Source organism: Aegilops tauschii, chromosome 7, assembly GCF_002575655.3.
Source record: "Aegilops tauschii subsp. strangulata cultivar AL8/78 chromosome 7, Aet v6.0, whole genome shotgun sequence".
In the NCBI taxonomy this organism is placed as follows: Eukaryota; Viridiplantae; Streptophyta; class Magnoliopsida; order Poales; family Poaceae; genus Aegilops; species Aegilops tauschii.
In genome coordinates, this window is record NC_053041.3 from 273,059,350 (window position 1) to 273,075,983 (window position 16,634).

At 46.8% G+C, this 16,634-nt stretch overlaps 1 long non-coding RNA gene across 1 annotated transcript; it reads left to right on the forward strand.

Annotated features, from left to right (window-relative positions):
• Nucleotides 1-1,122: 1,122 nt before the first annotated feature.
• On the forward strand, nucleotides 1,123-10,708 carry LOC120968295 (uncharacterized). The gene is made up of 3 exons (XR_012190043.1): nucleotides 1,123-1,483; nucleotides 9,438-9,822; nucleotides 10,606-10,708. It is a non-coding gene; the product is annotated as an uncharacterized lncRNA (long non-coding RNA).
• The last annotated feature ends 5,926 nt before the right edge of the window (nucleotides 10,709-16,634 follow it).

A 16,634-nucleotide genomic window follows, 5' to 3' on the forward strand; every position in this document is an offset into this window, starting at 1 on the left:
GGTTCAGCTGAGAATATAATACTCAGATAGGCTCACGGTTCTGGACTTTGGGCCGCAGGCCGACCCTACATGTTTGGGGGCCCACGTGTTCTACCTCAGCGCTTTTCATATTGCAAGTGATCGGTACGGCGCTGGTTTTAGATGCTGTCGCAAGGCGAATACACAAAATTGAATAAAGCACGGCAGCTGTTGGAATGAAATCGAACGACAGTTCCTAACCAGCAATCAGAGTTGCAATTCTATCAATGATATACCATGTGATAAATAATACTGTCGTACTACGTATACACACAGGACACTTGTTTCACCATGCCAGATTATTACATCAAAATCTCTCACAGGATAGATCAGTTCAGCAATTGCGTGCTGCTACTGAAGAATTTCAAAGTTGATTTGGACCAGCTCTCCTTGCCGAGAAAGTTCGATTTTGACATCATCCCTGTAACGCCCCGAGACCGACGCTCCAGACGCCTTCCATATATTTCGTGTTCGGCGTGTGTTTTATTTGTGTGTTGCATTCATCATCGCATCATTTGCATTGCATCGGCACTTCGTTGCCGTCATGTTTTGAAACTTGCATTCGCTCGTCGTTGACGTTTCTCCCTTTGCCTTCATCACCTTCCCTCGGATCGCCTTGCCTGCGTTGACCGTTTCAGACCTACCGTGTTTTCGGTTCCCTCTTGCCAAACCTGCTAACATCCCACAAACCCCTCGCGTGTGTGTCCGAAACTTCTCCGAACCCGACACGGGAAGTCGTCACCATTGGATCCGGATCATCACCAAACATCTATAAAAATCTCCGTTTTCTTATTTGGACTCCCTACCTATTATTTTCTCGATCGTCCGATTTTAATCAGAGAGACCAAATGCCCCTATCAAAATTCACTTGTTATATATAAAGACCTCCGTGTCCATTTTTAGACCAAACCCTAATTTCTAGGGATCCTATCCTAGCGCCGCCGCCACTCTTCCTCGGGATCTGTCTGATCCTTCCACCCACCTTCTCCTCGATTTCAGCCACCGTCCAGTCGCCTTCGAACCTACCCAACCGGCGCTCTCCTCTGGATCCCCTCGATCCTCCAACCGGCGACAGAAACACCCGCAGGAGAGAGCCAGCCTCGATCCCCTGCTCATGCCCGAGCTTCTCCAACCTCTGCGTTGTCTCGCTCCTTTGCATCGGCAGCCAGGCGCCCGAGGTCATGCGCTCCTCCCCTCGCGCAACACCTCGTCACCGTCCGACAAGTTACCGGACTGGGACCCCTCGCCTGGCGCCACCAGCAGCTCCCCGCTGCCCCGCTCCTTTCCCCTCCCCTTCCCTTTTTCCTCTCGGCTCTCTTCCTCCCGTGCCTCTCAACTCTGTTCTGTTCTCTGTACAGCAGCACCATGCCATGGTTGGAACTTGCAGCCACCTCGCTGCCCGGATCCACGTCGTTCTGAACCTCCCGTCGCCAACATCACCCGTGGCCAGCCGCCGGAGTTCCAGGTCACCGTTGCCTTGCGTCCCTGCTTCCTTGCACTCTCCATGCCGTCCCCCTTCCCTAACCTCTCTCATGCCCCGGTCTCTCTCTCTCTCTCTCGTCAGGTGCAGGAGCAGCGGAAGCTCCGTGGCTGCCAAGGGCCTTCTCCTGCAACGATCCGTCAAGTCCGTCCCCGGGAACGACCTCCACCACCTGGATCCGCCAAGTCCAAGCCGCCTCGCCCGATTCCAGCCATCTTGCGCCGTCCCCGCCGCCGGCTACCTCCCTGCCTCGCACTTGCTCAAGCAGGACGACCGCGCCTCTGCTTCCCCTGCAACAAGCAGCAGCCGCTGCATCGTCTCTCGTATGCGTCCGTTGACCGCTTCAACCTTCCACGTGGGCCCCGCGTCGTCAGCCAGCTCCAAGGCCCAGCCTGCTTCCCCTCCAGATCTGGCCTGCTCCAGATCTGCCCCAGCCGCCACCACCGACCTGGGCCTCAGCCCATGGTGAGCGCCCCAGCGCCCAGTAGTTTCGGTCTGCTACGTTTTTTTTCCTGTTCTGTGAATTTCCTAATTTCCCGGGAATTGACAGAATTGCAGAAAACCCCCTGTTCTTCATGCATTTAATAACTAATAAACCGTGCATCGGATTAAAATGATTTAAACATATAAAATGCTTAGAATTTTGAGTAGTTTAATAATATGCCACTTTCACCCATGTTAAAATTGTTTAAAATGTTGTTTGATTAAATTTGCTCGAATAATATGTTAAAATGATTTATTTCATAACTAAATAACCGTAACTCGGATTTTAATAAACTTCATATGTAAATGGGGTAGACAAATGCCTAGTTTAACATGGTGCACTTCATTTTGCTGTTTATCAACATTAAAATTGTGTTTAGGGCAGAACAGTACCAAATTCAAAATATGCATATGAGGATTTTCCGGAATTGTTGTTTGTTGTTCCGGCCTCATTTAAGTTGCCTAAAATGTGTAGTTTACTTATGTCTCACCTCTTGCCATGTTTAATAACATTTAATATTGTTGGGTACATAAATGAGAGAGAACTAAATAATTGATGTGGTGTTCGTCAATATGCAACTCGTTGCATATTGAGCTCCACTTAATTTGTAGTGTTGTTTGTTGCACTTTGCCTTGTCATGCTCATTAAACCGGACATGCATCATACTTGATTGTGCATCATGCCATGTTTCTGTGATGGTTGTTTTACTATGTTGTTTGTTTCTTTCCGGGTTGCTTCTCTCGTTAGCTTCGGTTTCGTTCCGGAGTTGTGAGGATTCGTTCGACTACATCCGTTTGTCTTCTTCATGGACTCGCTCTTCTTCCTAGCGGGATCTCAGGCAAGATGACCATACCCTCGAAATCACTTCTATCTTTGCTTGCTAGTTGTTCGCTCTATTGCTATGCCGCGCTACCTACCACTTGCTATATCATGCCTCCCAAATTGCCATGAAACCACCTCTAACCTTTGTCACCCTTCCTAGCAAACCGTTGTTTGGCTATGTTACCATTTTTGCTCAGCCCCTCTTATAGCGTGGCTAGTTGTAGGTGAAGATGAAGATTGCTCCATGTTGGATTATGCTTATGTTGGGATATCACAATATCTCTTATTTAATTAATGCATCTATATACTTGGTAAAGGGTGGAAGGCTCGGCCTTATGCCTGGTGTTTTGTTCCACTCTTGCCGCCCTAGTTTCCGTCATACCGGTGTTATGTTCCTTGATTTTGCATTCCTTACGCGGTTGGGTGATTTATGGGACCCCCTTAACAATTTGCTTTGAATAAAACTCCTCCAGCAAGGCCCAACCTTGGTTTTACCATTTGCCTACCTAAGCCTTTTTCCCTTGGGTTCTGCAGACTCAAGGGTCATCTTTATTTTAAACCCCCGGGCCAGTGTTCCTCTGAGTGCTGGTCCAAACTAGAGCCACTTGCAGCGCCACCTCGGGGAAACTCAAGGTCTGGTTTTAGTTGTACGTAGTGTTCATCCGGTGTGCCCTGAGAACGAGATATGTGCAGCTCCTATCAGGATTTGTTGGCACATTCGGGCGGCTTTGCTGGTCTTGTTTTGCCATTGTCGAAATGTCTTGTAAACCGGGATTCCGAGACTGATCGGGTCTTCCCGGGAGAAGGAATATCCTTCGTTGACCGTGAGAGCTTATAATGGGCTAAGTTGGGACACCCCTGCAGGGTATTATCTTTCGAAAGCCGTGCCCGCGGTTATGTGGCAGATGGGAATTTGTTAATATCCGGTTGTAGAGAACTTGACACTTGACCTTAATTAAAACGCATCAACCGCGTGTGTAGCCGTGATGGTCTCTTCTCGGCGGAGTCCGGGAAGTGAACACGGTTTCTGGGTTATGTTTGACGTAAGCAAGAGTTCAGGATCACTTCTTGATCATTGCTAGTTCACGACCGTTCCGTTGCTTCTCTTCTCGCTCTCATTTGCGTATGTTAGCCACCATATATGCTAGTGCTTGCTGCAGCTCCACCTCACTACCCCATCCTTTCCTATAAGCTTAAATAGTCTTGATCTCGCGGGTGTGAGATTGCTGAGTCCTCGTGACTCACAGATACTTCCAAAACAGTTGCAGGTGCCGACGATGCCAGTGCAGGTGACGCAACCGAGCTCAAGTGGGAGCTCGATGAAGATCTTGTTTGTTGTGTTGTTTCTTATCATGTTGATCAGTAGTGGAGCCCAGTTGGGTCGATCGGGGATCTAGCAGTTGGGTTGTCTTCTTTTATTTTGGTTCCGTAGTTGGACCTATGTGTGTATCTTGAATGTTGTATGATTTCATTTATGTATTGTGTGAAGTGGCGATTGTAAGCCAACTCTTTATCCCATTCTTGTTCATTACATGGGATTGTGTGAAGATGACCCTTCTTGCGACAAAACCACAATGCGGTTATGCCTCTAAGTCGTGCCTCGACACGTGGGAGATATAGCCGCATCGTGGGCGTTACAAGTTGGTAATCAGAGCCATCCCCGACTTAGGAGCCCCCTGCTTGATCGAATCGCTGGCGTTGTTGAGTCTAGAACAAAAATGTTTTGAGTCTTAGGATTATATATATCGGAGAGTAGGATTCTTTTTACTCCTCAGTCCTTTCGTCGCTCTGGTGAGGCCTCCTGACGTAGAAGTTTTGACTTTTCTCTCCTCAAATTTCACTAAAAAAATTTAGGATCACGCGGGTATCTTGGAATCGTTCCGATGGTTTTGTGACGAGAACATTGTTCTTGGTGCCTCCTGACATTTAGGGGTTGTGGCAGTGTCCCAGGGAGTTGAGCTCCGAGGTGTTGTCGTCACAATTTTATCGTTGCAGTTCTTGAATACCTGAGTTTCGCCGACATCGAAATCTCTTTTATGCAGTTGTTGGTGAGATCACCTCGACGCCACCCAGTACTGGGGCGGGAGTTCGGGAGTATTGCCATAACTTGTATAACGGATGCTTTTCGAAGGTTGAGGTACACGATTTCCGAAGGTTTCTTGGTTATGTGTTGAAGGATGGATACAGCTGGATCTAGGTATTGTTAGTTTGGGTGATATATTTTGTGTCCCCTGTATCCCCAACACTTGATTGCATAACCAGAGAGTTTCGGGAGTTTATAAGTGGGAATTCAAGTAGCTCTTAGGATATCTTTCCGACAGACGCATGATATGAGATTGGGGTTCGACGTCTAGTGGTCCGCCTGTACACGGTTGGTTTTACAGTGGTCTCGTAGTGTCTTAAAGAGTCCTTGGCTATGCCGACTCAGGGACGCTTCGTATGTCATGTGCACTGCCTTGTACATGATGGTGCTGTACGATCGAGCCCGTGTGGGCCCCACCACGAAAACTTCGGACGAAATCTCTATCATATGTTTGTTCCGGCTTATTTTGCAAGCCAATCCTTTGTTTTATTTTGTTTTGTGGTATTCGGGTTGCTTCGAAGTCAAGTGTTGATTCCATACCTTCCTAAGCAGTGTTCTCATACTTCTATGTGAATACCAATCCTTCTTCATCTTCAAGGTTGTCTTTTCAATTCTTTCCAATCGGCGTGCTTCTCTTCAAGTGGATCCAATCATTCCAACATTCGCAAGATCAATTCTAAGTTTTTCTCAACGGTGTTCGTTTCATCCGACCCAAGTTGCCTTTGTTTTCCCACCCTCCCACCCTTTTATTCAAGGATTCAGATTTCTTAATCAAGTATCATTTTATTGATGGAAGCCTCTCCATCCTTTTCCGTCAATGTTCTTATCCGGTGATTCTCAGGAAGATGTTCTTCAAGTTTATCATTCTTCATTCTTTTTCTTCTCCGGTGGACTAAATTCAAGCCTTCAATGTTGGTCACATTCCTTTCCTTGTTTCAAATGCACTTCTCGCTATCCAATTGTTCCGGAGTGATTAAGATATCTCAGAAGATTCGCATTTCCATTCCCAATCCGTTCAAGCTATCTTGAGGTTGTTATCTCTTTTGAGCCATCTATTCAACCGGTGCAATCTCCATTTCAAGTAATCAATCGTTCAATGGTGTATCTTTTAGTGGGCCCTAACCCACAGGCCTTTTCCCAGGATCTTACCTGACTCTTCTAACTTTTCCCGGAGCTATTCTCAAATTTATTTAAAAGTTTGACGTAAGAATGAAATTTTTCATCAGTCATAAGTCTTTCTCCAAGATCTTTCAAATTCTTTTCAATGTTGGTTCAACCTTTCTAATTTTCATTCCGGAGTGCCTCAATAATTCTTGATGGTGTTTCTCATCGTCATTCTCAACATTTGAAGACCGAAGAAGAATTTCTCCTAAATCTTGGTCCGTTCTCTTGAAGATTCATGGTTCTAACTTGTTGCCATCCTCTCAAATTGTTTCCAATCGCGCAATTCTTTTCTTACCCATCCGGAGCATTTCATGAGTTGTTTTCATTTCTTAATCATCCAAAGGCCATCATTTCAGAAATTTTCTTCGTTCTAAGTTTTCAGCTTCGTTCTCCAATTATTCTAAATTGGTGTCTCTTCGTTCATCTCCATATTCTCCCGGTGCATCGTTCAAGTACCCTCTAGTCAGCTCGTGATCTATTCGTCCTCATGTATCTAAATTCCCTCGAGTTTTTTCGCGCGTTCTTTAATTCTTGCGGTGATTCGTTCTCTTTTCTTCATTCATTTTCAATTCTTACGGTGGTTCGTTCAAGATTCCTTTTCCTATGTCCTCATATTAATGTATTCGTTGTTGCAATCCTACCGGTGGTTCGTTGAAGTCCTTCCCAAGTTTGCACAATATCTATCCTAATCTTGTCTACGAGAATAAGTAGTATGCCAAATCCATTGCTTGTCATCAATTTAATTGGTGAAAGATATGCATAACATAATTCTTATTCTTGTCTCCTCCAAGTGATTAATTCCTTCTTCCGGAGTTCGTTCATGATATCAAATACTCGGTTCCAAGTTGTTCATCTTTTTCTTTCCGGAGCTCCAAGTTATTTCAATTATATCATTTCAAAGCTTCATCTAATCATTGCAAGGCTTCTCCTGGAGTTCTTTTCAAGTTTCCATTTCGTTGGATCATTCTTTTATATCCGGAGTTCTTCATCGAGGCTCTACATGGTGGCTCATCAAGGATTCGTTTCATTCTTCAATTGTTCTTCAAGATTTCTCTCGGAGTTAAGACCCGCCAAGCTATACTCTAAAATAAACATGGTGTTAAACACATGTTTGTTTTGAGGAGTTCAAGCATTCTTCATCTTGCATTCCGAAGTGCAATTCTTTCTCTCTTATCTTTTGAGGTGGTGTTATGTCATCCTTGATTATTTCCTTCATGTTTCATGATTCACAAGTTGTCAGGAATGAGATAATTAAATCCATCATTTTCTCTTTGTTCAAGAGATCTTTTCAACCAATCAATCCTTTTGTTGGAGTTATCTTGGGTTATATTTCACCTAAAGCTTTCCCTAAGGATTGTTGCTATTTATGGTGCTTATAAATGACCCCAGTTCTTCATTTGTCCTCCCGGTGAAATAAGTTTCTCGTCTCCTTGTTCATATAAATCCAATCTGTGGTTTTTCGTTAGTGGCAAATTTTCACCTCATAATTTTGAGATGTGTTCCATAAGCCCTCAACAAGCTTGTTCTTTTAGTTGTTGGTTTTTTCCAACAACTTCGTTCTAACCTTCTTGCAAGGATACTTTCCAAATTCAATTGTGGAAGGTGTTGTCATTTTCTTCTCCATTCTGTTATTCCAATGATCTATCTTCTATTCTTTCTTCCGGAGGTTTTGTGATGTTGCTCTCTTCGACCAATCATCTTGTTTTGTCAAGATCATGTAATTTTTTTCATTTCTTATCCGTTTAGCCGGAGTGTCGTGTTTTCATTCGAGTTCTCTCTTCTTATCAAGTTTTGTCTCCTCCCTCAACCGGAGTGCTGTCTGAAATCTTTCTTACCCCTTGTGCCATTCTTTCATTAGTACCGGAGGCAATGTGTTGGTAATTTCATCGAGTATCCTCTCATCTTATCAAGATCATGTTCAATTCCTTCCATTTACAGTCGGAGTGCTGCCCAAATTATATCATTCTTATTCCTTCTCTATCTTGTTTTAACCGGAGTGGTTTAAATATTCACTTAACCTCAAGGTTCTCATGGTGTTCCTTGTCTCTATTTTCTACCGGAGTCTTCTCAATTTTGTTCACCTCTGTCGTGTCATTTCTTCAAGCTTTGCGACCTCTCAAGGTTCTTTGGTTTCACTCGTTTGTCAAAGAAGCAACTTAGCTTTACCTTTTCTCTTCCTCTTCCGTTTTTCTCCGGTGCCATCCTAGATCTCGGGACGAGATCCTCTTGTAGTGGTGGAGTGTTGTAACGCCCCGAGACCGACGCTCCAGACGCCTTCCATATATTTCGTGTTTGGCGTGTGTTTTATTTGTGTGTTGCATTCATCATCGCATCATTTGCATTGCATCGACACTTCGTTGCCGTCATGTTTTGAAACTTGCATTCGCTCGTCGTTGACGTTTCTCCATTTGCCTTCATCACCTTCCCTCGGATCGCCTTGCCTGCGTTGACCGTTTCAGACCTACCGTGTTTTCGGTTCCCTCTTGCCAAACCTGCTAACATCCCGCAAACCCCTCGCGTGTGTGTCCGAAACTTCTCCGAACCCGACCCGGGCAGTCGTCACCATTGGATCTGGATCATCACCAAACATCTATAAAACATCTCTGTTTTCTTATTTGGACTCCCTACCTATTATTTTCTCGATCGTCCGATTTTAATCAGAGAGACCAAATGCCCCTATCAAAATTCACTTGTTATATATAAAGACCTCCGTGTCCATTTTTAGACCAAACCCTAATTTCTAGGGATCCTACCCTAGCGCCGCCGCCACTCTTCCTCGGGATCTGTCTGATCCTTCCACCCACCTTCTCCTTGATTTCAGCCACCGGCCAGTCGCCTTCGAACCTACCCAACCGGCGCTCTCCTCTGGATCCCCTCGATCCTCCAACCGGCGACAGAAACACCCGCAGGAGAGAGCCAGGGCCTCGATCCCCTGCTCATGCCCGAGCTTCTCCAACCTCTGCGTTGTCTCGCTCCTTTGCATCGGCAGCCAGGCGCCCGAGGCCATGCGCTCCTCCCCTCGCGCAACACCTCATCACCGTCCAACAAGTTACCGGACTGGGACCCCTCGCCTGGCGCCACCAGCAACTCCCCGCTGCCCTGCTCCTTTCCCCTCCCCTTCCCTTTTTCCTCTCGGCTCTCTTCCTCCCGTGCCTCTCAACTCTGTTTTGTTCTTTGTACAGCAGCACCATGCCATGGTTGGAACTTGCAGCCGCCTCGCTGCCCGGATCCACGTCGTTCCGAACCTCCCGTCGCCAACACACCCGTGGCCAGCCGCCAGAGTTCCAAGTCACCGTTGCCTTGCGTCCCCTGCTTCCTTGCACTCTCCATGCCGTCCCCCTTCCCTAACCTCTCTCATGCCCCGATCTCTCTCTCTCTCTCGTCAGGTGCAGGAGCAGCGGAAGCTCCGCTATGGCTGCCAAGGGCCTTCTCCTGCGACGATCCGTCAAGTCCGCCGCCGGGAACGACCTCCACCACCTGGATCCGCCAAGTCCAAGCCGCCTCGCCCGATTCCAGCCGTCTTGCGCCGTCCCCGCCACCGGCTACCTCCCCTGCCTCGCACTTGCTCAAGCAGGACGACCGCGCCTCTGCTTCCCCTGCAATGAGCAGCAGTCGCTGCACCGTCTCCCGTATGCGTCCGTTGACCGCTTCAACCTTCCACGTGGGCCCCGCGTCGTCAGCCAGCTCCAAGGCCCAGCCTGCTTCCCCTCCAGATCTGGCCTGCTCCAGATCTGCCCCAGCCGCCACCACCGACCTGGGCCTCAGCCCATGGTGAGCACCCCAGCGCCCAGCAGTTTCGGCCTGCTACATTTTTTTCCTGTTCTGTGAATTTCCTAATTTCCCGGGAATTGACAGAATTGCAGAAAACCCCCTGTTCTTCATGCATTTAATAACTAATAAACCGTGCATCGGATTAAAATGATTTAAACATGTAAAATTCTTAGAATTTTGTGTAGTTTAATAATATGCCACTTTCACCCATGTTAAAATTGTTTAAAATGTTGTTTGATTAAATTTGCTCGAATAATATGTTAAAATGATTTATTTCATAACTAAATAACCGTAACTCGGATTTTAATAAACTTCATATGTAAATGGGGTAGAAAAATGCCTAGTTTAACATGGTGCACTTCATTTTGCTGTTTAACAACATTAAAATTGTGTTTAGGGCAGAACAGTACCAAATTCAAAATATGCATATGAGGATTTTCCGGAATTGTTGTTTGTTGTTCCGGCCTCATTTAAGTTGCCTAAAATGTGTAGTTTACTTATGTCTCACCTCTTGCCATGTTTAATAACATTTAATATTGTTTGGTACATAAATGAGAGAGAACTAAATAATTGATGTGGTGTTCGTCAATATGCAACTCGTTGCATATTGAGCTCCACTTAATTTGTAATGTTGTTTGTTGCACTTTGCCTTGTCATGCTCATTAAACCGGACATGCATCATACTTGATTGTGCATCATGCCATGTTTCTATGATGGTTGTTTTACTAGTTGTTTGTTTCTTTCCGGGTTGCTTCTCTCGTTAGCTTCGGTTTCGTTCCGGAGTTGTGAGGATTCGTTCGACTACATCCGTTTGTCTTCTTCATGGACTCGCTCTTCTTCCTAGCGGGATCTCAGGCAAGATGACCATACCCTCGAAATCACTTCTATCTTTGCTTGCTAGTTGTTCGCTCTATTGCTATGCCGCGCTACCTACCACTTGCTATATCATGCCTCCCAAATTGCCATGAAACCACCTCTAACCTTTGTCACCCTTCCTAGCAAACCGTTGTTTGGCTATGTTACCATTTTCTCTCAGCCCCTCTTATAGCGTGGCTAGTTGTAGGTGAAGATGAAGATTGCTCCATGTTGGATTATGCTTATGTTGGGATATCACAATATCTCTTATTTAATTAATGCATCTATATACTTGGTAAAGGGTGGAAGGCTCGGCCTTATGCCTGGTGTTTTGTTCCACTCTTGCCGCCCTAGTTTCCGTCATACCGGTGTTATGTTCCTTGATTTTGCGTTCCTTACGCGGTTGGGTGATTTATGGGACCCCCTTGACAATTCGCTTTGAATAAAACTCCTCCAGCAAGGCCCAACCTTGGTTTTACCATTTGCCTACCTAAGCCTTTTTCCCTTGGGTTCTGCAGACTCAAGGGTCATCTTTATTTTAAACCCCCGGGCCAGTGTTCCTCTGAGTGCTGGTCCAAACTAGAGCCACTTGCAGCGCCACCTCGGGGAAACTCGAGGTCTGGTTTTAGTTGTACGTAGTGTTCATCCGGTGTGCCCTGAGAACGAGATATGTGCAGCTCCTATCAGGATTTGTGGGCACATTCGGGCGGCTTTGCTGGTCTTGTTTTACCATTGTCGAAATGTCTTGTAAACCGGGATTCCGAGACTGATCGGGTCTTCCCGGGAGAAGGAATATCCTTCGTTGACCGTGAGAGCTTATAATGGGCTAAGTTGGGACACCCCTGCAGGGTATTATCTTTCGAAAGCCGTGCCCGCGGTTATGTGGCAGATGGGAATTTGTTAATATCCGGTTGTAGAGAACTTGACACTTGACCTTAATTAAAACGCATCAACCGCGTGTGTAGCCATGATGGTCTCTTCTCGGCGGAGTCCGGGAAGTGAACACGGTTTCTGGGTTATGTTTGACGTAAGGAGGAGTTCAGGATCACTTCTTGATCATTGCTAGTTCACGACCGTTCCGTTGCTTCTCTTCTCGCTCTCATTTGCGTATGTTAGCCACCATATATGCTAGTGCTTGCTGCAGCTCCACCTCACTACCCCATCCTTTCCTATAAGCTTAAATAGTCTTGATCTCGCGGGTGTGAGATTGCTGAGTCCTCGTGACTCACAGATACTTCCAAAACAGTTGCAGGTGCCGACGATGCCAATGCAGGTGACGCAACCGAGCTCAAGTGGGAGCTCGATGAAGATCTTGTTCGTTGTGTTGTTTCTTATCATGTTGATCAGTAGTGGAGCCCAGTTGGGACGATCAGGGATCTAGCAGTTGGGTTGTCTTCTTTTATTTTGGTTCCGTAGTTGGACCTATGTGTGTATCTTGAATGTTGTATGATTTCATTTATGTATTGTGTGAAGTGGCGATTGTAAGCCAACTCTTTATCCCATTCTTGTTCATTACATGGGATTGTGTGAAGATGACCCTTCTTGCGACAAAACCACAATGCGGTTATGCCTCTAAGTCGTGCCTCGACACGTGGGAGATATAGCCGCATCGTGGGCGTTACAATCTCCTACCGCAAGATATGATTTAGATTTGAACCTTGACCATCCTTTAGCATCAATCATCATGCGACCATCCTTTGTACTTACGGTATATTGAGCAGGTTCATTCACACCAAGGCTGCGCATGGTAAGAGAAACTTGGCCGCGGTCGCCCGGATTGTTGAACGACTCCCTCGTTGCTCTAGGAATTCTCTGTTTGCAAACAAGAAGACATACCCAAACAGTTAGATCAACACAGTGAATCATGTGAAACAACATGGAAAGAAAAAAGAACGAAGCACTTGGGCGGCCAATGCTTACCAAGAAGGTGGACATGTCAGTTTTTGTAAGGACTTTGGTATATGAAGTGCGAACTGCAGCCCAGTCTGTTGCCGGTGCAACTGCACGGGCCGGAGCAGATGCAAGTGCAAGTGTTGGTGCAGGTGCCGAAGTCGCTGCTGCTGCCGGAGATGGTGCTCCTTGTAGAGCTGGTGCCGGTGTCAGAGCAGGTGCCGGTGTCGATGCCCGATCCTCCGGTAGATCAGACTGATCCGCTGACGCGGTCGGTGCCCAATCCTCGGCTGGATCAGACTGAGCTGCTGCCGCTATCAGTGCTAGAGCAACTGCCGGTGCTCGATCTGTGCGAGACAACGGCGATCGTGCCTGGTCTGCTATGATCAGCTTTCTAACTTGACTAGGATTCGTGACCGTGATCCAGTTTTTTTCTTCATTTTTTTTAAACGCGAGAAGGACTAATTGTGGCGTTTTTGTTAAACCAAACTGCAGCTCATCATAGGGATTCAGCTTGTACTCAGACAACAGACTGATCCAATTTTTTCCAGTAATATAAGTGATGGACAGTGCCTTCGTTACTGACACGACATAAGAAGTGAAACCTGCAAAAATAGCCATCGTAGAGCAAACCAAACGGTTTATTCTGTGATGAATGTCACATGGCAAAACCTGCATCGTAAAATTGCAGGAAAAGAAAGAAAACATGACACTAAATCAATAAGATTTAGACAGTAAATCAATAAAATTCACTTGATGTGACACGAGTGAATCCTTACCAGGAAATCACTATGTTGAAGTACTAAACAGAAGATTGATCGTCCAACTACGCGTGGCATGCAGGGGCCCCGCCTACTCCCACAAGCAGGACAGTCCAAAGGTCATGACAAATCGTATGGACCGAACATCCATGGGACTGGAAATCCTGGTGGGTGCGATAAACCCTGCAATGCATACAGATATTGGAGTGTAACCATAATTGATAAACCGTCCTCACAAAAAATATGATCTGGATACTTCAAAATATACAGACTGAATTGAGTGGACAGACATTAACATAGACCGTTCACACACCAAAAGCGGCAGTACTAATAAACAATACAGGGTTCACAAACACAAATCAAGTACTGAACAATAGTACTTACTACAGACAAGCAAAGTTGCACTAACTAAACTCTGCAGACTATTTCTTGCCACCGACCTACGGGATGAACCCCGCATAACCGACTAGGCCATGGACTTCGTGTGAGATGTCTACATGCACCATCACCATCTTGACAACCTTGGAGAACCTAACAGAGTGGTCTTTCCACTCATAAACATGATGATGAAGACAGGCCGCATCAGATTTGTTGGGAAGCTTTACAAGAACCACACCCTTCGTAATCGAAGGCACAGACAGGAAATTGTTGTGGTCAAGTATAGCCTCGAGAACACGCCTGACAACAATGCTACAGGAAAACACTAGTTCAGGACACGTGGCGACAAGGACACAGCAGCTGGATAGTTCAGCCGTAGAACTCATCATCAGGTCTTCCAGTTCACACGGCATGACTTTGAGAACTTCATCTCCACCGCGGACCTGGTTCTAATTCAAACAGAAACCATATTTTATTACTAGCTCCGTTCAGAAATATAAGATGATTTTTGATATTATACTCCATATATGACTACATATACGCACAGAAATGAGTGAGCAAAGACACTAGAACATGTCTTCAAAGGCATGAGAGCAGAGGGATTACATGCAATATCCATAACACAAGTTACTGAGGCAAATATACCCTCTTAAAAGGTAGCATTGATGTTCATAAAGTACTCCCTCCGTCCCAAAATTCTTGTCTTAGATTTGTCTAGATATGGATGTAACAAGTCACATTTTAGTATTAGATACATCCGTATCTAGACAAATCTAAGACAAGAAATTTGGGACAGAGGGAGTAGTTGAAAGTAATCTATAAGAAATCAGTGTCAACCTCTCGCATGTTTTGGTCAAAAGAGGAATTTAGAACCGTCATTTGGCACACTAAAATCACATGCAAGATCACCCAGAAAGTTGTACTACCAGTACTAGTACTGCGTGTTAGATGAAAAAACACGATCAAGATCGAGAAAAAGATCGTCAACAAGAGACATTACCTGGACTTACTTAATGAGGGATCCCGGAGAGGGGGGCTTGGACAGGGCGATGGCTTTGAGCTTGTCTGCGGTAGTCTCGGCGGGGTGCTTGCGCTTCTTCGTACCATGAGCCTCGACGGTTTTGGCCAGAGCCATAGACATCACGTCGGCCGGTGCTCCGGCGTCCATCCAAGAGAGGAAGCTGAGAGAGAAGAGTGAAAGGAGGAACGAGATGAGGGAGAAGCGAAGCGAGTGGGGGTTTTCTTCAAGAGAGGAAGCTGAGAGAGAAGAGTGAAATGATGGTTGCTTCATCCGTCCAACTTACTGCTGGAAAGGAGGGGGTTTTGTGATTTGACGGCTCATTGGGCATTACTGCGGCAGTTCGATCGGGGTAGTCTACCATCACTCTACTACGGAGTAATTTAGTGCATGGCTGGTGGACCCAGGTGCTGGCTGTCCCACACGTCGGCGAAAGTGAGTAATTTAGTGCATGGCTGGAGGAGGATCTACACGATAGAGCGTGTCCACTATTTTTCTGAAGAAAAAATGATTACAGCAAGCGTTTCCACTCTTACGACGGAGGAGTGCGAAACACGGCAGCCACTTGAACATACACAGTGCTCCTGCTACTAGGCATGTGCAGTGGTTCATACGTCAGTACTACACAATCTTGTTGCTAGTGTAGTAAGATATGACGATAACAAATGATGTTGTGCGCATGTCAACTACTCCTATATGTAACATAGTACCGCTTTTTCGACTGTCCGGTCGAGAATGAACAGTGAGATCAATGTTAACAGAACTAGGTCCACAGCGCACGGAGAGTATGGTGCTACAGTACTCCATGAAACATGAACCATATGAAGCACGAATAGTGTTAGGCAGGGTGTATGAAGGGTGCACGGGATGGGAGCAAAAGCTCCCTTCTCGACCCACTTTTGGGTGTTTGGCAGAGTGCATGAAGGGTGCATAAGTCCACACTAGTAGGTTGACAAAAATACACGAAGACGAAACAACTATATTGAGATGAGAATGCAACCAAACACACCCACACGCTTTGTGCTACAGTGACTGATCTGCGCCGTCTGAGTTTGATCCAACGGTCATGTTGCGCCGAGACATGGACATGCCCATGCAGAGGGTGCCTAAACACCACCGAAGTCCCTCTGCTTCTCGAGGCGCACGACGTTGGTGATGCAGGGTGCAACCGCCCGTAGAGCCCGCTCCCGGTCGACGGGAGCCAGCTCGTCAAAGACGGCGTCCAATGGCACGAATGGATTCCGGTGACGGAGCCCTGAAAGGATTCGCCCGGCAACGGCGACGGCAGCCCGCAACCCCTCCTTGTCCAGCTCAGCCCCCACCATCGCGCGGAGACGGCTCAGCTCCTCGGAGATATAGGTGAAGAAGGAGACCAGGTCAGGAAGCCGCAACTCGTTGAAGTCGACCGGGTGGTCGAATGGGTTTAGCCCGACGGCCGACATCGTCGTGCTGGCACGACGGTAGGCATCGTGCAGCCGCAACACGTGCGTGGAAACTTGGTTCACCAAGTGGCTGAGGCGATCCTGGACCTCGTCACGATCGGCCCGCTCGCGCTCCAGCCGGCTCCCCTGACGGCCTATCGTATCTCCCACTTTCTGCAGCAACGCCGCTGACGCCTCGAGCATCTTTGTGGTGGACGCCTGCCGCTTTTGAAGCTCCGTGAACTCCCGCACATAACGGAGGAGCATGGCACTCCTCTCCTCCTTGAGCTCACGGAGCTCCATGTCCTTGGCCCTGAGCTCCGCATCCTTGTCATGGAGCTCTTGTGTCAGGCGCCTCACCTCGGACTCTGTGATCTGCTGCGCCGCCATGGCACCAGGTAGAAGCAATGGGGAGAGGAAGCAAAAGGGGCAAAACGGCTGAAAGGCAATGCAATCTACGGGAAGGCGGAGGGAGCAGGGAATCTTTTG